Consider the following 24,556-nt stretch of genomic DNA (forward strand, 5'->3'; position numbering starts at 1 on the left):
CATTTTTGCAAAAAGTGCAATTTTTGCAATTTTTTATTTTACTCCAGGAGGGTTCCAATGCACAGCAAAGTTCATATTTATACCAAAAGACCTTAAATTAGGTGAAATAAGTACAAAAAAAGCACTTTAAAATTTTGGATTTTTCAAAAAAATTGAAAGAATGGGAGAGTATTAGGGGTCATTTTTTACTACTTTTTGAAATTCAATATCTCGGTAACATGAAGAGCTAGAGAGGCCAGTTTTGGCTCATTTTGTAGTATTTTTTATTCTTTTTCTAATGACGTTTTAGTGAAATCTATAAGAGTTCAAATAAAAAAGCTACAATCATTCAAAAATTGAACAAATGCCATTTTTTATTTTACTCCTGGAGGGTTCCAATGCACAGAAAAGGGCATATTTATACCAAAAGACCTTAAATTAGGTTAGGTTAGGTTAGGTTGAAAAACACTTTAAAATTTGAAATTTTTCAAAAAAATTTAAAGAATAATTACACTTGACTCTTTCTGAATTTCAGTTGGAAAATGGTGTAGAAATACAAAAAAATATATTCAAGAATTTCTGTAAATTGAAAGAACAAAAGGTTTAAAAAATGATTAAATTAAAAACCAGAAAAGTGAAAAATACCTCATTTTTGATATTTTGTAATAAAATTTGTAAACTGACGAAAACTGGTTAGATTAAGGTTATTTTGAAAAATATTTTTATTATGATTTTGTTATTTTTTTTGCCTGAAATGACGTTCGACTGGAGTATCCATTTTTTGACACACCCTGTATAATCGGATACGTGACAACTTTCAAAAAGATTATTTAGGTCATCAGAAAGAGGTTTTTAATCCTCAAAAAACTTATGAAAATCGAGTGAATTAATTTGAAGAAAAATGACCAAAATGTTGCTGTCCCATTCTTTATGAGGAGAAGTTTAGTTGCTTCAATGTAAAACCACCTTTATAATAATATAAATCAGAGTGGTCGAACAGAACCGATTCGCTTTTTTCGAACGACTAATTCGAACAAAAGGATTTTCGAGATTTTATCTTCGAAATCTCCTTTTTACCATTTTAACGACGTTTTCGAACAAAAAGCTCGCCAATAAAGCACGAGGAATGCCCGCTTTGTCTGGTTTTTTCGCTCATTTTCGCCTTTGGGAACCGAAACACTGGTCGAAATTAAAATTTAATAAACCCATATAAATTCAAGCGCTACAAGGCTCTTATACGGATCGGTTCGGAGCTCATTTAAAAATGTAATTAAAAGCTTCGAGTGCCCCGACCCGTTTTTCATTTCATTCTTTTTTACTTGCGAATTTTTGGCCAACGATTCTAATTCCATGCCGCCACTTATCGATATGTTTTCACTTTGTTAGAAACGATACGCCAGTTGTAAATCGATATTGTTTCGTCGATAACATCAATCTCAGTAGTAGTCACAACATTTTATGATTTAAGTAATTCTTTAAACTACAACTGAACAATTGTTAGTACTGTTTTGAGCGCAAATTTAATCAGCAAAAGAAAATGATTTTTAGGGCCAAATTTTACCGAAACCAAATCTGATTCAAAAACAAATTGCTTTTAAATGAAAATTTCGTTTTTTTGTTGCAGAATGTCTGACAAATGTTAAAATCATGTCACGTGATTGTAACCTTGTATATGGTGTTCGAATTTTATGTGACAATTGTCAAAACTGACATACTTTGTCCACTCTGGACATAAAGCTCTAAAAATCACAGCATGCTACAGTTTTCGAGGCAAGTCGTGATTTTTAACTTCTCGGTCAGTATTTTGACAGTTGTCACGTGACTGTCTAATTAAATAATGTACCACTGTCACGTGATTGCTGATACAGACGTCAAAGTTTGCTCCAGCTCAAAAACACAATTTGAAACAGTTTTTCTCTGCAGAGCGTTTGACGCAAAATGTACTTTAGCGTTTCATGATCCCCAATTTGACAGTTGACACGTAAATTTCTAAAATAATGGTGTATTAGTATGACCTGACGACTGCCATAAACGTAAAACTGACAAACTTTGATCACGTGATTGCTGTCACAGATGAAAAATTTGCTCGACCAAAACATGAGGCTGCAAAAATCAAAGTTTAGTATATTTTTTTATACTGTTCGAAACAAAACGTGTTTTATAGCTTATTGATCAATAATTTGACAGTTAATAGGTCACCGTCTAGGTAAATAGTGTTCTAGTATCATATGACAACTGTCAGAAATGTCAAAACTGCTAAATATTGCCCAGTTTGGGATTGAAGCTCTAAAAATCACACTATAAAATAGTTTTCTTCAAATATTCGAAACAAGTGATGGTTTTTAGCTTCTTGGCCATTATTTTGACAGTTGTCAGGTGACTGTCTCATTAAATAGTGTACCACTGTCACGTGATTGCTGATACAGACGTCAAAGTTTGCTCCAGCTCAAAAACACAATTTGGAACAGTTTTTCTCTGCAGAGCGTTTGACGCAAAATGTACTTTAGAGTTTCATGATCCCCAATTTGACAGTTGACACGTAAATGTCTAAAATAATGGTGTATTAGTATGACCTGACGACTGTCATAAACGTAAAACTGACAAACTTTGATCACGTGATTGCTGTCACAGATGCAAAATTTGCTCGACCAAAACATGAAGCTGCAAAAATCAAAGTTTAGTACATTTTTTATACTGTTCGAAACAAAACGTGTTTTATAGCTTCTTGATCAATAATTTGACAGTTAATAGGTCACCGTCTAGGTAAATAGTGTTCTAGTATCATATGACAACTGTCAGAAATGTTAAAACTGCTAAATATTGCCCAGTTTGGGATTGAAGCTCTAAAAATCACACTATGAAATAGTTTTCTTCAAATATTCGAAACAAGTTATGGTTTTTAGCTTCTTGGCCATTATTTTGACAGTTGTCAGGTGACTGTCTCATTAAATAGTGTACCAGTATCACGTGATTGCTGACACAGACGTCAAAGTTTGCTCCAGCTCAAAAACACAATTTGAAACAGTTTTTCTCTGCAGAGCGTTTGACGCAAAATGTACTTTAGAGTTTCATGATCCCCAATTTGACAGTTGACACGTAAATTTCTAAAATAATGGTGTATTAGTATGACCTGACAACTGCCATAAACGTAAAACTGACAAACTTTGATCACGTGATTGTTGTCACAGATGCAAAATTTGCTCGACCAAAACATGAAGCTGCAAAAATCAAAGTTTAGTACATTTTTTGATATTGTTCGAAACAAGACGTGTTTTATAGCTTCTTGATCAATAATTTGACAGGTAATAAGTCACTGTCTAGGTAAATAGTGACCTAGTATCATATGACAACTGTCAGAAATGTTAAAACTGACAAATATTGCCCAGTTTGGAATTGAAGCTCTATAAATCACACTATGAAATAGTTTTCTTCAAATATTCGAAACAAGTGATGGTTTTTATCTTCTTGACCATTATTTTGACAGTTGTCAGGTGACTGTCTCATTAAACAGTGTATCAGTATCACGTGATTAACCTAACCTAACCTAACCTAACCTAACCCAACCTCAAAAACACAATTTGGAACAGTTTTCGTGCAGCGTTAGACGCAAAATGTACTTTAGCGTTTCATGATCCTCAATTTGACAGTTGACACGTAAATGTCTAAGATAATGGTGTATTACTATGACATGACAACTGCCATAAACGTCAAAACTGACAAACTTTGCTCAGTTTGGGAATGAAGCTTTAAAAATCACAGTATAGATCAGTTTTCTTGAGGTATTCAAACCTAGCAGTAGTTTTTAGCTTTTCAGTCATTATTTTGACAGTGGTCACGTGACTGTCTAATTAAATAGTGTACCAGTATCACGTGATCACTGCTAGAAACGTCAAAACTGACAAATTTTACCCAGTTTACGCATAGAGCTCGAAAAATCACAGTATAGAAAAGTTTTCTTGAATTATTTGAAACAAGTCGTGGTTTTTAGGTTATATGCCATTATTTTGACAGTTTTGACGTGACTGTCTAATTAAATAGTGTATTAGTATCACGTGACCACCGCTAAAAACGTCAAAACTTACAATTATTGCCCAGTTTAAGCATAACGCTCTAAAAATTTGAGTTTGAAAGAGTTTTCTTGAATTATTCGCGACAAGTCGTGGTTTTTAGGTTTAATGCCATTATGTTGACAGTTGTCACATGACTGTCTAACTAAATAGTGTACTAGTATCACGTGAACACTGCTAGAAACGTCAAAACTGAGAAATATTGCCTAGTTTAGGCATAAAGCTTGAAAAATCACAGTTTGGAAGAGTTTTCTTGAAGTATTCGAGACAAGTCGTTGGTTTTTAGGTTCTATGCCATTATTTTTACAGTTTTCACGTGACTGTCTAGTTAAATAGTGTACTAATATCATGTGATCACTGCTAGAAACGTCAAAACTGACAAATTTTGTCCAATTTAGGGATAAAGCGCTAAAAATCACAGTTTGGAAGAGTTTTCTTGAAGTATTCGAGACAAGTCGTGGTTTTTAGGTTCTATGCCATTATTTTGACAGTTGTCACGTGACTGTCTAATTAAATAGTGTACTAGTATCACGTGACCACTGCTAGAAACGTCAAACTGACATATTTTGCCCAATTTAGGCATAACGCTTCCAAAATCACAGTTTGAAAGAGTTTTCTTGTAGTATTCGAGACAAATCGTGGTTTTTAGGTTCTATGCCATTATTTTCACAGTTTTCACGTGACTGTCTAGTTTAATAGTGTACTAATATCATGTGATCACTGCTAGAAACGTCAAAACTGACAATTATTGCCCAGTTTAGGCATAAAGCTCTAAAAATCCCAGTTTGAAAGAGTTTTGTTGAAGTATTCGAGACAAGTCGTGGTTTTTAGGTTCTATGCCATTATTTTGACAGTTGTCACGTGACTGTCTAATTAAATAGCGTACCAGTATAACGTGGTTACTGCTAGAAACGCCAAAACTGACAAATTTTGTCCAGTTTTACGGGTTGTTCCCCTGTCACTTCTTGCCATATTAACTGCTTAAGGAGGCCTCTGAGAGCAAAAACTACTTAATACAGTTTTCTAGCAGACAAAATTTCCTACAACTTTAATTATTAATACTTTGTTGTAGCTTTTCAAATAACGGAGCTAACCTCAGTCAAAATGGAGTTAAAGCAATTCTTAAAAAATGTAGTAGTAGTACTTTTTGTCAAAAAAAAACTTTAAAAGTGGGGGTATTTTTTTTGCCAATATTATTGTGTGTCGTTTACAAAACGTCCTTAATGACGTGCAGGCAAACTTGAATAGCTTCAGCTATGGTACAACTGGCGTTTGTTCCAAAAAAATACAAAAACAGATGTCAAAGAACAATAAGTGGCATCAATGTCTGTCGTTTTGGTCCCTAATCAACGCATACTATTAACATTTTTGTAGAAAATGAGAGACTTATCAGATCCACCACGGTAATTAGTACTCATATCTTGTGAATAATACAAGTCATGGGCATGGTACGGACTGGGCCGCTTATCTCCCTATCATCGGTTTGACCACTCGTCAATTCTGCCTTTTATTATTTAGATTGACCATGACCACACGTCGATATACAAGGTGCTTTTAATTTGTTGTGCTTTGGTTGTTGTCCTTTTTTTTCTCTCCACATTAATTTCAGAGCCGATGTTTTCGGTTTTTTAATCGTTTTTTTACCATATGAATTACCGATAATGAATACAGAAACGTCTCAAAGAAACGGTTGAAATATACACAGAAACAAACTAACATTGCTGTCAATTTGTACGAAGACAAACAACATTTATTGTCCTTCTGCATAACGACTGTATTCACGATAATAGATCTAAAATCAGCCGCTAAATTCCAAAACTCAATATACAAGGTGTTTTAATGAAAATAAGAAAGTTAATATTACTTATTATTTTCACTTTTCAGATTCAGTATTTTTCCATAATTGATTGATGTAGTTTCTCGAAGGACCACCCAGTATAAAAAACTTACTTATTTTTTAATCTCATTTCGAAATACAAAATTAAATGTAAATAAAGACGAAAATGGCGTGAAAGAATTTAACATTCTTATGCATTTTGCCACTGCAATTAGGCTAGATAATAAGCAATTTTGGTCCTTACTTAAATTATTTTGTGTTTTTCAGTTAATTCTAAAAGTAAGTTTTTCTGCTGGGTTTTTTACCTACAATGTCTCACAATTGATCGATATAGAAAAAGTATTCTCTGTCCCAGGAGAAGTAGCAGTCAAAAAAATAATCAACTTTGACGCTCTCTAGCGGCCAAACGGTATGACCTAGCCTGATCCGGACAACGTCACGTGATAGCCCCATTCATTAGCGTTCTTTTGTTATATGGTGTAATTATACAGAATGTTTCAAATAAGCAAGTTATTGACGATTTTTTAGAAAAGTGCACGAAATTTTGACAAATTTGTGATTTTTGGGCCTACTACACTAACAGCGGCCGTATTGATTATTACTCAATAATGTGACTTTTTTACTAATTTCAAAGTGGAGAACACGAATTTGACGTCCATTTTGCACTAACTGGCACGGTTTTGAAGATGACCTTGAAATTAAGGCCATTTTGACAGTTTTTAGGGCGTGGCTCCCTTAAAAAATGACATTTTGACAAATGACACTTTCCGTCACATTTCTACCATTAACCTGAAGGTATCTAGGCAGTCAAAGACAATTTTTAAAATTCAAAAATTTACCGAAAAAATCCATGGGGGTATTGTAAAAAATGTCAGAAATTCAGTTTTTTATTTTTTTAGGTCAAACAGTGCATTATAGAGAAAAATGTTATATCTAGTAAAAGTTGCTTTCCATCTGGATGTATACGCGGTGAAAATTGTCACACCCCTAACTCAAACGGTTTTCGAGATATTTATGAAAATTCTCGAGAAAAAATAATCAATTTTGATGCCCTCTAGCGGCCAAACGGTACGACTTAGCTTGATCCGGACAACGTCACGTGATAGCCCCATTCATTAGCGTTCTTTTGTTATATGGGGCGTATCTACAGCATGTTTCAAATAAGCGAGTTGTGGAAGTATTTTTGGAAAAGTGCAAAAATTTTGACATTTTTGGACCTATACATGCACGGATTTGTTTTGTTTTCCTCAACCTCAAAAGTAGTTTTGATTCGGAAAATTTCCATTTTTGGAAATTTACCAGAAAATTACCCTGTGCTTGCACAGATTTTCCAATTTTTCCAAATTCCTGAATCTGAGTGACAACATAATTGATTTGTCTCTGTCAAGTCAAGTATATGTATTTCATATGTCGTAATTGACATTATTATTTACCTAGGTGAATAATGACCATTAAGATAGAGAAAACAAATTTCTCAAGTTACTAATCGGTCAATAATGGTATGTTTATCGTGTTAGTAGTGGAAACAGTACGTGCAGGTAAAATTTCAGAAAATTCAGACTTGTTGCAACACCTTTCATACATTTTATGGTTATTTTCGTAAAAAAGTCACATTTTTTGTTAAATAACCATAAAATTCATTCAAGCTGTTTCTAGGACAACCTTTATGCATAATTTTCGGCAATTTTACATGTACTTAACATATTACTGTTACTGAAAGTGCAAATCTTGTTTGAAACTGTTTTTAGTCACAGTTAGCATTTCGAATAACCTGGAACTCGGTAAATTGCCGTAAACGGAAAAATTAGCACAAAAAGGCGATAAAACGGCAAAAATCCGTCGTTTCTGCACAGATCCAATACCTGATCGTTTCCGTCATAGGTCAGCTTTACAGTCCCGTAACGCCTACAGCTCGAGCTGGCTTTCCTATTGGCTTTCGGTCGTGTCGCGTGCAACTCTTTATACGCGAATTACACCCGAAAAAAACTAATTTGACGTGCACAAACATCATATCAATCATCCGCGATTTTTCTTTAATTTTTTTTCGGTTGAACGAGAACTGAAAACGAATGAAATCTCTCAATAAAATAAAACGTTACGTATGTGCTTATATGAGACGATAAATGCTACGTGAGTATGTTAATCCCCAATACCTATTCTAAAATTCGTTACATGGATGTTTTGCGGATAATGTATTCAAGCCGCATTTGCATACAATAAAGACTTAAAATATATTAAATATGAACCGAGCATTCATACTTTGCCATATTGTTGTCGATTTTTTTGCGAGCGGAATATTCGAAAACCACATTGAAATTTTAACATAAATATATACACAGGCCGTGGTATTTTAATATTAAGCTCGTTTTCTCTTTAAATCCCTCCTTCCTTCAGAACCGAGCCGCGTAAATCTTGTTTCGACTGTTCAATATGTAAAATTCGCTTTAATATGTGGGATGTATAAGGCCATAGATTGGGTATTGTTTTCTTCACTAAATATCACTCTCGACAACCTCCTATTTCACTGTTTTCTTTCAGTTGTTTTAAAATACTAATTGTTTGATATTCCATGGAGTAACAACGTGACATATCTCGGCGTACAACTAGACCAGACACTAACATAGATCATCATCGGTAAAAATGCCAAAACCAGCCACACCTGATGACATACGTCATCAGACCTGAACAGCCTGGGGATATGCAGCAAAGACCCAATTGAAGCACCTTCAAGCAGTGGAAAACAGCGCTAAGATCAGCCATAGACGCCCCGTGCCATGTCAGAAACGACACCATCACCATCACCGAGAGAAGATCATGACAGGATGGCGGAACACCAGAATCCACTCTTAAGGAATAATGACCCGGAAATGGAATCCCCCCATGAACGGCCATCAGTTGCTGGACGATAGATGACAGCACTGAACATCTGACTGTGACCACACCCGGATTTGACAACACCCGATCATGACTTACTAAGTTATTATTAATGTTTTCTATTTTTACGTTTCAGGAATCCAGCCAAGAAGATGATGAAGACCCCCCCCAACAACTTTTCCCCCGGGTGGCGAGAATTTATTCCCAAAACATATAGGCTATAGGTACGGAAATCAACCTTCTGACCTCCGATCCAAACTCCCCTCAAATATTCTTGGATGATAAGGGTTAGTGGGCTAATCATTTATTGATCATCCAAAAATAAGCCAAGACCTCCACCAGGATGACCAGCTGACGAAGAAAGAAGAAATCAAGACAAGAAGAACGCAGAAGAGCCCCGTTGTCACCCAGGACAGGGGGCGCCGTTGCAACACTGTGTGTTCCTCTCAGTTTCCTCTTCAATCCTTCCATCGACTTTGATCATCTTTTTTATGAATTGTAGCTTGATTCTTCATGAATACATCTGTCTGAATACGTTTGCCTTTATGTCATATATACAGGGACGAAAAACTAGGTAAGGAATTTTCGGTGCATTTTGAGACACCCTGTGGAGAGAACAACTGAGGACTGAAAACAGTTTATTACATCAAATTGTAGCCCGTTATTTTCTGAACATTTCCTTTTTTTATTCCCTCTGATATCTTAATTATTAAGGAAAATACAGGGTTTCGAAGAAAATGTGGATATTGATCTCATTTTTTCACACCTGTTTTAGAGGTTTGCCATGGTTTTCTAATCGAATTTGCTAAATCCTACTAATATAAATAACTGTTTTTTTTATTTTTAAACTGAGAGACGTGACTATTTTTAAGGATAAAATGTCATTATTAACGTCACGTGATAGTTTTTGCATTTTAGCTGATATTTTTAAAGTCACGTGACTCATTTTTAACGTCAAATAAGATTCCTAAAGGTCACATAATACGCTGAATAACGTAACTATTTTTTGAGTTAAAATGTCGTTCTTAACGTCACGTGACAGTTTTTACGTTTTGACTGATATTTTTTCTAGTCACGTGACTCTGTTTTGACTTTTTCACGTTAAAACGAATCCTGAAGGTAACGTGACTATTTTAAAACTAAAAATGGGATCCATAATGTCAAGTGAAGTTTTAAATGTCAAAATATTATTTGCAGGGTCACGTAATCGTTTTTCAGTTTGAACTGATGTTTTGAAAAATTACGTGACTTCTTTTAAGCTGCAAACGGTCACGTGATCATTTTCATTCCTCAAATTTAAAGATCACGTGACTTTCTTTTTTAACCTCGAAAACGATCCTGAAGAATAACTGGTTTTCAGTTTAAACTGATATTTTTAAAGTCCCGTAACTTTTTTAAAGTGAAAATGATCACGTGACGATTTTCAATCATCATTTTGACGTTCATTCATTTTTAACGTCAAAACTGAATCCCAACGGTCTGTTTTAAATGGCGAAATCTTACTTAAGAGGTCACATGACCGTTTTTTAGTTTTGAACACTAAATTACGTGACTTTTTTAAGGTTAAAATGGCATTATTAACGTCACGTGACAGTTTTTACATTTTAGCTGATATTTTTAAAGTCACGTGACTCATTTTTAACGTCAAATAAGATTCCTGAAGGTCACATGACTGTTTTTTTTGTCAATTTAAACTGATACGCTGAACAACATAACTATTTTTTGAGTTAAAATGTCGTTCTTAACGTCACGTGACAGTTTTTACGTTTTGACTGATATTTTTTCTAGTCACGTGACTCTGTTTTGACTTTTTCACGTTAAAACGAATCCTGAAGGTAACGTGACTATTTTAAAACTAAAAATGAGATCCATAATGTCAAGTGAGAAGTTTTAAATGTCAAAATACTATTTGCAGGGTCACAAAATCGTTTTTCAGTTTGAACTGATGTTTTGAAAAATCACGTGACTTGTTTTAAGCTGCAAACGGTCACGTGATCATTTTCATTCCTCAAATTTAAAGATCACGTGACTTTCTTTTTTAACCTCGAAAACGATCCTGAAGAATAACTGGTTTTCAGTTTAAACTGATATTTTTAAAGTCCCGTAACTTTTTTAAAGTGAAAATGATCACGTGACGATTTTCAATCATCATTTTGACGTTCATTCATTTTTAACGTCAAAACTGAATCCCAACGGTCTGTTTTAAATGGCGAAATCGTACTTAAGAGGTCACATGACCGTTTTTTAGTTTTGAACACTAAATTACGTGACTTTTTTAAGGTTAAAATGGCATTATTAACGTCACGTGACAGTTTTTACATTTTAGCTGATATTTTTAAAGTCACGTGACTTATTTTTAACGTCAAATAAGATTCCTGAAGGTCACATGACTGTTTTTTTTGTCAATTTAAACTGATACGCTGAACAACGTAACCATTTTTTGAGTTAAAATGTCGTTCTTAACGTCACGTGACAGTTTTTACGTTTTGACTGATATTTTTTCTAGTCACGTGACTCTGTTTTGACTTTTTTACGTTAAAACGAATCCTGAAGGTAACGTGACTCTTTTAAAACTAAAAATGAGATCCATAGTGTCAAGTGAAGTTTTAAATGTCAAAATATTATTTGCAGGGTCACGTAATCGTTTTTCAGTTTGAACTGATGTTTTGAAAATTCACGTGACTTCTTTTAAGCTGCAAACGGTCACGTGACCATTTTCATTTTTCAAATTTATAACTGATACACTGAATCACAGAACGTGACAGTTTTTACGTTTAGACTGATATTTTTTCTAGTCACGTGACTCTGTTTTGACTTTTTTTACGTTGAAACGGATCCTAAAGGTCACGTGACTGTTTTAAATGTGAAAATATTATTTGAAAAGGTCACGTGATTCTTTTTACAGTCAAAATAGTCGCGTGACGATTTTTAATCATCAAATTTATTTTTAAATGTCACGTTTAACTCTCAAAATACTATTTGCAGGGTTTTTCAGTTTGAACTGAAATTTTAAAAATCACGTGACTTATTTTAAGGTGCAAACGGTCAAGTGACCTTTAACATTTTTTTATAAACCAGAAAAAATGTCGCGTCAGCCGCCCCTGATGAGAAATCACCATTTTTGGTAGAAATAAGAATAACAAATGACGGTTGGGTTAAAGATTTCGGACAGTTTATGAAGCACTGGAACCTTCGCACAGCAAATATTACGAGCAGTCGAAAGTCGGGTTTGGCTTTTGCGGATAGTGTTGTTCTTCGGATTTATGAGAAACCCTCAAAATGTTTCTTTTTTTTTGCGGTTTTATACTTTTTGGCGGTGTCTGGCACTCTCCGTTTTAAATTTACGACCAGTTCCCTTAAAATACTCATAATAATAATTATTTACACGGTTTAAATGTTGGTATGGTAAGTGGATATGTTAGTCAAACTATTAAAGTAGTATTATTAATAATAAATGTAATTCGACATAAATTAAGTAAACGGTAAGCCAAGCTATAAGGCTTGGCGGAAAAGCACCGTTTACACCCATAAAACGAACCGATATGATCATTAGTTATAAGTTTATGTGCCATTCTGCGCAGTTGTAAACATATTCAACCATTAAATTCCGGATTAAATTGTAGTTTTAATCGTTTCGTTAAGCCCACGCATCTTTCTTGCAAAGTATAAGGTAGAAAATCTTTACTAGTACTACGGTCCGGATCAAAAAAGCACTAAAATCGTGAAAAAAGCAATTTTCTTTAAAAAACCACAAAACTCTTTCAGAGATGCAAAATTTTTGACTGTTTTGAAAACTTTCAAATATTTTTCTAACTACTTGAAGAGCATTTGGAAGATTTTTGGACAGTTTAAAGAGTACAGAAATATTTGGAAACTCTTAGACGGTTCTAGAATTTTTTGGGAGCTTCTAGACTAGTCTAAGAGCATTTGGAACCCTTTAGAGTGTACTAAAAGCTTTTGGAAGCTTCTAGACAGCTTTAGAAGCATTTTGGAGTATCTGTAGTATTTTGAAATCTTTTTAGACTAAAAAAGAGGAATACATACATACACTTACATGCCATTAAGGCCAATTGTGAGTAGTATAAATTCGCCTACTCACTCATTAGCTCGCTTCTTGCTAAACATTTTAAATCCTTTAGTAGGTAACACAGATTCTTACATAAAAAACTCTCCTCACTTTCTTGAAAAACTCAAACATATCGACATTAGTCCAAATCATATTCTGGTAAGTTTTGATGTTGTAAGTTTATTCACAAACGTCCCAGTTGACAAAACTCTTTCAATTGTTAGATCTAAATTGCAAAATGATTCAAGTCTTGGGGAACGTACAAGCTTAAGCGTAAACACTATTTTAGAACTTTTAACAATTTGTGTTAAAACAACATTCTTCCAATATGGAGATGATTATTACCAACAAAATTCTGGACTGGCAATGGGTTCTCCATTGTCTCCAATATTAAGTAATATTTTTATGGAACATTTCGAAGAAAATAACATTAATAATTTTAATTATAAACCAACAATCTGGTGGAGATATATTGATGATGTTTTCACAATATATCCATTCGGTAATGATCATCTCCAACAATTTCTAACTCACATAAACTCAATAGAACCCACAATCAAATTTACAACAGAAACTGAACAAAATAACGAACTTCCATTCTTAGACATTCTAATCAAAAAAGACATAAACAAATTTGAAACAAAAGTATACAGAAAACCAACCCACACAAGTAGATATTTAAACTACACATCCAATCATCCAATAATGGTAAAAAAAGTTTATTTGATAGAGCCAAAATTATTTGCAATAATGAACAATTTAATAAAGAAAAATTATTCATTAAAAATGTTCTAAAAGAAAATGACTATCTTGAAACATTTATTAATAAATGTTTTAGGGATTTAGAACATCCAAAACAATCTGGAAATCAAAATCAAATTTTACCTTTTACTAACCTTTTTATTCCTTACATTCCAGGTATTTCTGACAAAATCAAACGAATAGCTAAAAAAATATAACATCAGAACAATATTTAGAACTCAAAACACATTAAGATCACACTTAACTAAAACAAAACCTCACAATGAAAATGAATCTACAGGAAACGTGATATATAAAATTCCTTGCGAATGCAATCAATTTTATATTGGTGAAACCTCCAGACCATTAAAAATACGTATTAAAGAACACCAAAATTATTTAAGAACTGGAGACTTTCACAAATCTAATACCTATATGCCAACACGCGTTTGATAATGATTAAAGTCCGGATTTCTAGAAATTTAGCTTTTTGTAAATAATAAAAGCAACCAACTTTTGACATCTAATGTGAACGATTTATACAAAAACACGTCATTTGACAGATTTTGTTCATGCTTTTTTTGCTTTTTTCTTCTTTTTGTGCTTATTTACTGCTATTTTTGTATGGTTTAACTAGGTTTTAACAAGTTTTCAAGTTTTTAAAAATAAACTAATAACTGCTTTGACAAAAAATCGCAGGAGTTTTGACGTAATCTTATTGGTTCTGTAACGTCGCACAGTAGGCCATTGGGCCAAGTGGTAATATTGACTTTTGCTGTATTGAAACGACAAAAACATGCTGCAAAATGTATAAATATCAATTTACAAATTTAAACTGACCAAAAAATTTCCAAATGCTCCTAAAGTAGTCTAAAAAAATGTAAAAACATTCCAAAACTCTATGAAGCTCTAAAATGCCTTGCAAAAGCTTACAAAACAGCCTAGAAGCTTCCAAAAGCTTTTAGAACACTAACAAATGCTTTTCAATTTATCTAAAAGCTCTCAGAATATTTCAAGACAGTCTAAAAGCTTCCGTATACTTCTAGAGCAGTTTAACAGCTTCAAACGTCAGGCAGTCCAGCACCTTCAAGGCTCTTGAAACTGTCCAAACACCTTACAAATGCTCCTAAATTAGTCTAAAAAGGTTTTAAAACACTAGAGAAACTCCAAAATGCTTTTCAAGCAGTCTAAAGCATTCCAAATAATCTTCAACTAGTCTAGAAGCTCTCAAAAAGTTTCAAGGCAATCTAAAAGCTCCGCATGCTTCAAGAGCAGTTTAAAAGCTTCCAAAAGTTCAAAGTAAAATGTCTTAAAAGCAGTCCAGACTTCAATGCTCCGAAAGTAGTCTAAAAAGATTTCAAAACATTATAGAAACTCCAGAGCATTCGGAAGTCTTTTAAAACAGTCTAGAAGCTTCCAAAAAATCCTAGAACCGTGTAAGAGTTTCCAAATGCCTCTAAAGCCTTCCAGAACCTTCAATATGCTCTTTACAGTTCAAAAACCTTCCAAATTATAATCTTCCGTATTCTTCTAAAGCAGTTTGAAAACTTTTAGAAGTTGAACTCAAAAATAGTAAAAAAAATTGTATCTCTGAAAGAGTTTTGTGCTTTTTTAAAGCTTTTTTACAGATTTTTATGCATTTTTGGAGGAAAATTATTTTGCTTTTTAAGCGCTTTTTTTCACGATTTTTGCTTTTTAATCCGGACTCTAATAATGATCATAGAGTCAAATGGAATGAATGTAGTATCATAGACAAAGAAACTTTTTCAAAAAGACGTAAAATAAAAGAAAGTGCATATATTAGATTAAACCATGACTCCTGTGTTGCTACATCTTCTATTAATATTGACCAAACTTGGTTAAATATTCTAGAGGAGGAGATAACACTTGGTCATATCAAACAAAACTGAAATTTCTTGTAATTTTGTTTTCATTATAAAACCCACCTCACTACAACAATAGATAACCTTTCCTATTGGAATGACAAAAGTCAAAATTTATGTCAATTTTTATTGACAAAACCCTTCTCAGAGTTTAAAGACCATTGAAGTTTCTGGATTGCTTTTAAGGTATTTGAAAGCTCTTTTGGAAGCTATTAAACTGCTCTACAAGCAAGTCTTCAAATCTTTTGAGAGCTTCTAGATAAGTTGAAAAGCTTTCGGAAGCTTCTAGGCTGTTTTGTAAGCATTTTGGAGCTTCTATAGTGTTTTGGAATTTTTAGATTACTTCAGGAGCATTTGAAAATTATTTGGTCAGTTTAAATTTGTAAATTGATACTTACCCATTTTGCAACAAATAATTGGTCTCATTAATTATAGCAAAAGTCATTATTGCCACTTAGGGCCCAATGGTTCACTGTCCGACATTACATAACCAATAAAATTACGTCAAAACAAAACAAGCAAAAAAAAAAACATTAAAAAATCTGGCATATGACGTGTTTTTGCATAATCTTAGCTTGTGATTAATTCTTTAATAAGATACATTAACCGTTAATTTATCATAAATCTTTCAGCAAATTGTCTCTATTTCGCAGAATTGATGTTTATGACAGTTGTCACGTGATACTGGAACATTTTTTCCTTGTAGATAGTCACCTGACATCTGTCAATAATAATAATTGTCAGGAACCTATAAAAAAATACGTCTTGTTTCAAATATTGCAAATATAACTATTATTCGTACACTGTGATTTGCACAGACAACTTTATGCCCCGATCGTCTAGAGTTTGACAGTTGTGACGTTCGTGACGTGTGTCACCTAAAAGTCAAATACCATTTAACTACAAGGAAAACTGTTAAAAAAAATGGTCAAAACCATGTATTCTCTCGAATAGTGTGGGAAAACTGTTTTAAAGTGTGGTTCTTGCAGACAATGGGCAATGTTTGACAGTTTTGATGTTTATGGCAGTTGTCGCGGTCTACTAAAATACCATTTTCTTAGACATTGATTTGTCAACTATCAACTTAAAAAGTTCATAAAATTTTAGATCTAACGCTGATGCAAGAAAACTGTTTCAAATTGTGTTTTTTAGGTTGAGTAAACATTGACGTTTTAGCAGTGATCACGTGATACTTGTACACTATTTAATTAGACAGTCACGTGACAACTGTCAAAATAATGGCATAAAACCTAAAAACCACTACTTGTCTCGAATAATTCAAGAAAACTCTTTCAAACTGTGATTTTTCGAGCTTCTTGCCTAAACTGGGTAAAATTTGTCAGATTTGACGTTTCTTGCAGTGATCACATGATACTAGTAAACTATTTAATAAGACAGTCACGTGAAAACTGTCAAAATAATGGAATAAAACTTAAAAACCATGACTTGTCTGGAATACTTTAAGAAATCTGTTTCATACTGTGATTTTTGAAGCTTTATGCCTAAACTGACAACATATTTAGAATCATTAAAACTATTCAAATAGAGAGTGTAATGAAATACGGCAGGGATGTAAAATTTCCGGAAAATTAATTTTTGGAAATTCTAAAATATAAAAATTCAAAATTAATTAGTTTTTTACATTTTTGTACTATTAACTTGAAAGTATTTGAGCAGTTGAGGTTAATTTTGAAAATACAAAATTTTCTGAAATAATTAATCAGATCTTGACAATTCTAGTTTTTAATTTTTCAAGGTCAAACGGTGCATGGTACCAGAAAAGTGTATAGATTAAAAACTAAACTAAGAAATAACCTAACCTAACCTAACCTGAAACGTTTCTGAGATATTAAGCAAAAACTGCAAAAAACTAGAGTCAACTTTGACGCCCTCTAGCGGCTAAACGGGACAACTTAGCCGTATCCACTCAACGTCACGTGATATGATTCTTTTGTTATACGTTGGTTTTATACAGGGTGTTTCAAATACGCGAGTTAGGGACGATTTTCTGGAAAAGTGCACTAAAATTAATCTAAGCTAGGGATTTTTTGGGCCTACTATACTAACGGCGGCCATTTTGAATTTTTTTTAATCAAAGTGATTTTTTTAACTAACTTGAACCTGGGGAATACAAATCTGACGTCCATTTTGTTCTAACTGGCACCGTTTCGGAGATGACCTTGAAATGATGTCAATTTTGACATTTTAGGGCGTGGCACCCTTGCATAATGACATTTTGACAAATGACACTTTAAGTAATTTTTGTACTATTAACCTGAAAGTATTTTAAGTATTTAGCAGTTAAGGTTAATTTTGAAAATAAAATATTTTTTTTAAAAAATCAGAAGGTATTATTAACCCTTGAAAATTCTTGACAATTCTAGTTTTTAATTTTTCAAGGTTAAACGGTGCATGGTACCAAAAAAGTGTATAGAAGGTAAAAGTTTCATCCTATCGAGGTATATTTGTGGTAAAAAATTTCAGACCTCTAACCTGAAACGTTTCTGAGATATTGAGCAAAAACTGCAAAAAACGAGAATCAACTTTGTCGCCCTCTAGCGGCTAAACGGGGCAACCTAACCATGCCCACTCAACTTCACGTGATAGCCCCGTTCATTGGCTTTCTTTTGTTATACAGTGGTTTTATAAAGAGTGTTTCAAATAAGCGAGTTATGGACGATTTTCTGGAAAGTGCACAAAAATTTAATCTAAATTAGGGATTTTTTGGGCCTACTATACTAACGGCCACCATTTTGGATTTTCCTCAATCAAAGTGACTTTTATAACTAAATTCAACCTGGGGAACACAAATCTGACGTCCATTTTGCTCTAACTGGCACCGTTTCGGAGGTTGCGTTGAAGTTATGTCAATTTTGACACTTTTTAGGACGTAGCACCCCTGCAAAATGACATTTTGACAAATGACACTTTAAGTCATTTTTGTACTATTAACCTGAAAGTATTTAAGCAGTTCAGGGTTAATTTTGAAAATAAAAAGTTTTCTGAAAAAAATCGGAAGGTCACCCTTGAAAATTCTTGACAATTCTAGTTTTTAATTTTTCAAAGTTAAACGGTGCATGGTACCAACAAAATGTATAGAAGGTAAAAGTTTCATCCCATCGAGGTGTATTTGTGGTAAAAAACTCTAACCTGAAACGTTTCTGAGATATTGACGTTTAAACTGAGTGCTGCGCAGCTGATTGGTTTTGAATTAACGGTCAACTTTGACGCCCTCTACCGGCTAAACAGTAACATCGATCACCTGATCTAATGGTATTTTTGGAAACCTTGGAATGTTCTCTACAATTTTATTTCTAATCACTTTTACTGTCACTTGTCAAATAACCGAGTTATTGACGTATAACAGGGTTTATCACAGGGTAGTTTGAAAAATTTAATTTTTCTTATTTTTTGAGAAAAGTATTATAGATAAATCCAACCAACCATATATCGTTAAAATCGTCTAGACGTGCTCTATTCAACAGTTGTATAATATACAGGGTGTTCCATTTAAAAAAACATAAGTTTGGTCTGTCACACTTTTTTTGGACAAATTCTACAACTATTGTATAAACATTTTTCCAAAAATCATTAACAAAAAGATTAAAGGGGAGGGTCATTTATAATGAGAATTCTTGTATTAAACCTAAACTAAAACAATGACAAACTCTATAACAACTACTCTCTAATCAACCTTAATCCCAATATGCGGGTAGGGGTACTTATTAATTATTATGATGTATCTCCCTAAACGAACCAAACTACTCTTCCAACTTTAAAGTGTTGGGAATTGAATGATCGATGATCGACTTTACAGAGAATTTTTGTGCATTTGGTCGATCAAGTTCAACGGTTTAGTAGAAAAATTACCAAACAGAGGGGACGCACCTCATCCGCAATAATTACCCAAATGCTTTTCATACTTGAGTAAATATGGTGGTCGCATAATATCAGAATGTATTGTTTTGATTAGAGGAGTCGTTGCATTGTACTATTATTGTGTTAGTTACTAATCTTGATTATAGGATTTTAGCAGTTATTAAGGTGAAGTGAATGCGAAACCTCTCTAAAAACATGTAGACCTATTGTACTTATTTATATTAGCTTTTACGTAGCTCGACCCCGTGTAATTTTCGTAATTTTAGCTCCATTAAATTCAAATTGTGATTGTCTTTGTTGTTAAAGGAAATATCATTTTTGCTTCTCTGATTTTGAACGCGGTAATTTCCGAACGCACCTCAAACTGAATAAAGGATGCATAAAATTGGTCCTAGTGGTTTATTCCAAAGATACGCTGGAGAATAGGCAATTAAGAGGAACTTTATATTTGACTTAACATAACAACTCAACTCACATAAACATTCAAGAGCTACAGAGCAAAAGCCTCTCTACTGGCTGTTTATTTTGATCTTGATTTCCGACTCTAACCAATGTGTCCGGAATGTTTTGAGATGGGTATTCCTAAATGCGTCAGAAGAGAACATTTAGATTATAGTCTTCAGGCACCTCTTCTAATTGCCGCTATAACGAAGTTGGCTGACCTGAAAACGCGAGACTTGGGTGCTCTGACATTGTAGAGGATTGAATTCCTGGATGTCCATCATGAAGTGACTTGAGAATTTGCTTTTGGAGACGTCATCTTCCATACAAGACCAGTAGTTGAGAAAGAATTTCTTAATTTTCACCTGGATTGGTTGCTTTGACTATGTCATGGAATGTGAGTGAAAGTTCATGGACATCATTTGCCAGCTCTTCCTCGAACTCGATTTCCACAACATCTAGTGCATCGATCATGATGTCTTCGTCCGAGTCATGTTGGCGGTTTGCAAACTGCTGGTACGTACGTACTCCATGCTAAAGTCGTACTTTCCAGAAGATTTCTTTCTTGCTGCCGAAAATGGATAGCAGCGGAATGGGGTCATAGTTTCAAGAATAAATTTTCGACCATAGATCATTTTCATCATCGTCAACCATCTTCTTTTTCGATTTGGCTATAATTCTGTTCTCGTGGTGCCAAGGTTCTGGATGCAGGAACGACGGCCTTTTTTGAACCATCGGGCATTATATGCAAAAGAACTGCACCAATTCCATAATTGAACGCATCAGCTGCCAAAATGGATTGGATCTTGCTGAAGGCATTTGGTCCAGTTTCAAGAATGATTTTTCTTGAGTGGTTCATCCAGAGGACTACATCTGCGACATAGATTTAGTAGACATTATGCCATCGTTGAGCTGGGGCATTTGACCTATGGCCTGAATCTTTGAAGAGTCCATACTTGTTAAAAATATTACCAAGATAGGTAACGGACCCTTGGAGAAATGTGCACTTCTGGACCTTCACTTTGAAACCATAGTCAGCGATTTACTTCCAAAACTTTTTGAAGATGTTAATAATGTTCCTGGTTTGATCGACTGACAACCACAATATCCAGTCCAAATCGGCGAAAGCGAATGGAAAATTGGCCAACATTTGGTCCATGATTACCTTGGAAGGCGGTTGTAGGTGTAGAGGTCATTTGGTGTGTTAATAGTAGCCAGAACTTTGGACTCATCATCCAGCTCGATTTGCAACTAGGCATCGGAGAAGTCTATTTTACTAAAGACTTTACCTGCGTTGAAAGATATCTTCCGCTAAAGGCAGAGGATGACCATCTGGTACCAATATGTATTGCATATACAGATGGATCCGGACTGCTTTCGCACTACCGCAATGGGAGCAGCCCATTCTGAGTAGGAGACTGGACTGAGTACTCCTACATCCTCCAGTCCTTTAAATTCAGGTTTGCTTTGAATTTACTACAGTGTCCAAGAGTGTTAGAACACTTGTAGAGGCTTCTGGCAATGTTAGAGAGATGTTCAGCAGTATTTAGAGGCTTCTGGCACTTTAAAACCTTCTTGAAAGTTTTAGAACACTTGTAGAGGCTTCTGGTAAAGTTAGGAAGGTTTTTAGTAATATTTAGAGGTTTGTGACAACTTTAAAACCTTCTTGGAACACTTGTAGAGACGTTTGGCAATGTTAGGGAGGTTTTCAGCAGTACTCAGAAGCTTCTGGCAACTTTAAAACCTTTTTGAAAGCCTCAGAACATTTGTAGAGGCTTCTGGCAAGTTTAGGAAGGTTTTCAGTAGTAATTAGAGGTTTTTAACAATTTTGAAACCTTCTTGAAAGACTTAGAACACTTGTAAAGGCTTCTGGCACGTTCTAGGAAGGTTTTTAATAGTATTTAGAGGTTTCTGACAACATTAAAACCATTTTCAAAGTCTTAGGGCACTTGTAGAGACTTCTGGCAATGTTAGACAGGTTTTCAACAGTATCAGGAGGTTTCTGACAACTTTAAAACCTTCTTGAAAGTCTTAGAACACTTGTAGAGGCTTCTGGTAAAGTTAGGAAGGTTTTTAGTAATATTTAGAGGTTTGTGACAACTTTAAAACCTTCTTGGAACACTTGTAGAGACTTTTGGCAATATTAGAGAGGTTTTCAGCAGTACTTAGAAGCTTCTGGCAACTTTAAAACCTTCTTGAAAGCCTCAGAACATTTGTAGAGGCTTCTGGCAAGTTTAGGAAGGTTTTCAGTAGTAATTAGAGGTTTTTCACAATTTTAAAACCTTCTTGAAAGACTTACAACACTTGTAAAGGCTTCTAGCACGTTCTAGGAAGGTTTTTAATAGTATTTAGAGGTTTCTGATAACATTAAAATCATTTTCAAAGTCTTAGGGCACTTGTAGAGACTTCTGGCAATGTTAGACAGGTTTTCAACAGTATCAGGAGGTTTCTGACAACTTTAAAACCTTCTTGAAAGTCTTAGAACACTTGTAGAGGCTTCTGGTAAAGTTAGGAAGGTTTTTAGTAATATTTAGAGGTTTGTGACAACTTTAAAACCTTCTTGGAACACTTGTAGAGACTTTTGGCAATGTTAGGGAGGTTTTCAGCAGTACTTAGAAGCTTCTGGCAACTTTAAAACCTTCTTGAAAGCCTTAGAACATTTGTAGAGGCTTCTGGCAAGTTTAGGAAGGTTTTCAGTAGTAATTAGAGGTTTTTAACAATTTTGAAACCTTCTTGAAAGACTTAGAACACTTGTAAAGGCTTCTGGCACGTTCTAGGAAGGTTTTTAATAGTATTTAGAGGTTTCTGACAACATTAAAACCATTTTCAAAGTCTTAGGGCACTTGTAGAGACTTCTGGCAATGTTAGACAGGTTTTCAACAGTATCAGGAGGTTTCTGACAACTTTAAAACCTTCTTGAAAGTCTTAGAACACTTGTAGAGGCTTCTGGTAAAGTTAGGAAGGTTTTTAGTAATATTTAGAGGTTTGTGACAACTTTAAAACCTTCTTGGAACACTTGTAGAGACTTTTGGCAATGTTAGGGAGGTTTTCAGCAGTACTTAGAAGCTTCTGGCAACTTTAAAACCTTCTTGAAAGCCTTAGAACATTTGTAGAGGCTTCTGGCAAGTTTAGGAAGGTTTTCAGTAGTAATTAGAGGTTTTTAACAATTTTGAAACCTTCTTGAAAGACTTAGAACACTTGTAAAGGCTTCTGGCACGTTCTAGGAAGGTTTTTAATAGTATTTAGAGGTTTCTGACAACATTAAAACCATTTTCAAAGTCTTAGGGCACTTGTAGAGACTTCTGGCAATGTTAGACAGGTTTTCAACAGTATCAGGAGGTTTCTGACAACTTTAAAACCTTCTTGAAAGTCTTAGAACACTTGTAGAGGCTTCTGGTAAAGTTAGGAAGGTTTTTAGTAATATTTAGAGGTTTGTGACAACTTTAAAACCTTCTTGGAACACTTGTAGAGACTTTTGGCAATGTTAGGGAGGTTTTCAGCAGTACTTAGAAGCTTCTGGCAACTTTAAAACCTTCTTGAAAGCCTTAGAACATTTGTAGAGGCTTCTGGCAAGTTTAGGAAGGTTTTCAGTAGTAATTAGAGGTTTTTAACAATTTTGAAACCTTCTTGAAAGACTTAGAACACTTGTAAAGGCTTCTGGCACGTTCTAGGAAGGTTTTTAATAGTATTTAGAGGTTTCTGACAACATTAAAACCATTTTCAAAGTCTTAGGGCACTTGTAGAGACTTCTGGCAATGTTAGACAGGTTTTCAACAGTATCAGGAGGTTTCTGACAACTTTAAAACCTTCTTGAAAGTCTTAGAACACTTGTAGAGGCTTCTGGTAAAGTTAGGAAGGTTTTTAGTAATATTTAGAGGTTTGTGACAACTTTAAAACCTTCTTGGAACACTTGTAGAGACTTTTGGCAATGTTAGGGAGGTTTTCAGCAGTACTTAGAAGCTTCTGGCAACTTTAAAACCTTCTTGAAAGCCTCAGAACATTTGTAGAGGCTTCTGGCAAGTTTAGGAAGGTTTTCAGAAGTAATTAGAGGTTTTTCACAATTTTAAAACCTTCTTGAAAGACTTAGAACACTTGTAAAGGCTTCTAGCACGTTCTAGGGAGGTTTTAATAGTATTTAGAGGCTTCTGGCACTTTCAAACTTTCTTGAAAGTTTTAGAACACTTGTAGAGGCTTCTAGCAAGTTTAGGAAGATTTTTAGTAGTATTTAGAGGTTTGTGACAACTTTAAAACCTTCTTGGAACACTTGTAGAGACTTTTGGCAATGTTAGGGAGGTTTTCAGCAGTACTTAGAAGCTTCTGGCAACTTTAAAACCTTCTTGAAAGCCTTAGAACATTTGTAGAGGCTTCTGGCAAGTTTAGGAAGGTTTTCAGTAGTAATTAGAGGTTTTTAACAATTTTGAAACCTTCTTGAAAGACTTAGAACACTTGTAAAGGCTTCTGGCACGTTCTAGGAAGGTTTTTAATAGTATTTAGAGGTTTCTGACAACATTAAAACCATTTTCAAAGTCTTAGGGCACTTGTAGAGACTTCTGGCAATGTTAGACAGGTTTTCAACAGTATCAGGAGGTTTCTGACAACTTTAAAACCTTCTTGAAAGTCTTAGAACACTTGTAGAGGCTTCTGGTAAAGTTAGGAAGGTTTTTAGTAATATTTAGAGGTTTGTGACAACTTTAAAACCTTCTTGGAACACTTGTAGAGACTTTTGGCAATGTTAGGGAGGTTTTCAGCAGTACTTAGAAGCTTCTGGCAACTTTAAAACCTTCTTGAA

At 34.2% G+C, this 24,556-nt stretch overlaps 1 long non-coding RNA gene across 1 annotated transcript; it reads left to right on the forward strand.

Moving 5' to 3' along the window:
* Positions 1–7,800: 7,800 nt before the first annotated feature.
* On the forward strand, positions 7,801–9,291 carry LOC145727084 (uncharacterized). The gene is made up of 3 exons (XR_014177774.1): positions 7,801–8,013; positions 8,422–9,044; positions 9,100–9,291. It is a non-coding gene; the product is annotated as an uncharacterized LOC145727084 (long non-coding RNA).
* Positions 9,292–24,556: the final 15,265 nt, after the last annotated feature.

This window comes from Ips typographus, linkage group LG3 (genome assembly GCF_016097725.1).
Source record: "Ips typographus isolate SLU linkage group LG3, UJ_Ityp_2.0, whole genome shotgun sequence".
NCBI classification, from domain to species: domain Eukaryota; kingdom Metazoa; phylum Arthropoda; class Insecta; order Coleoptera; family Curculionidae; genus Ips; species Ips typographus.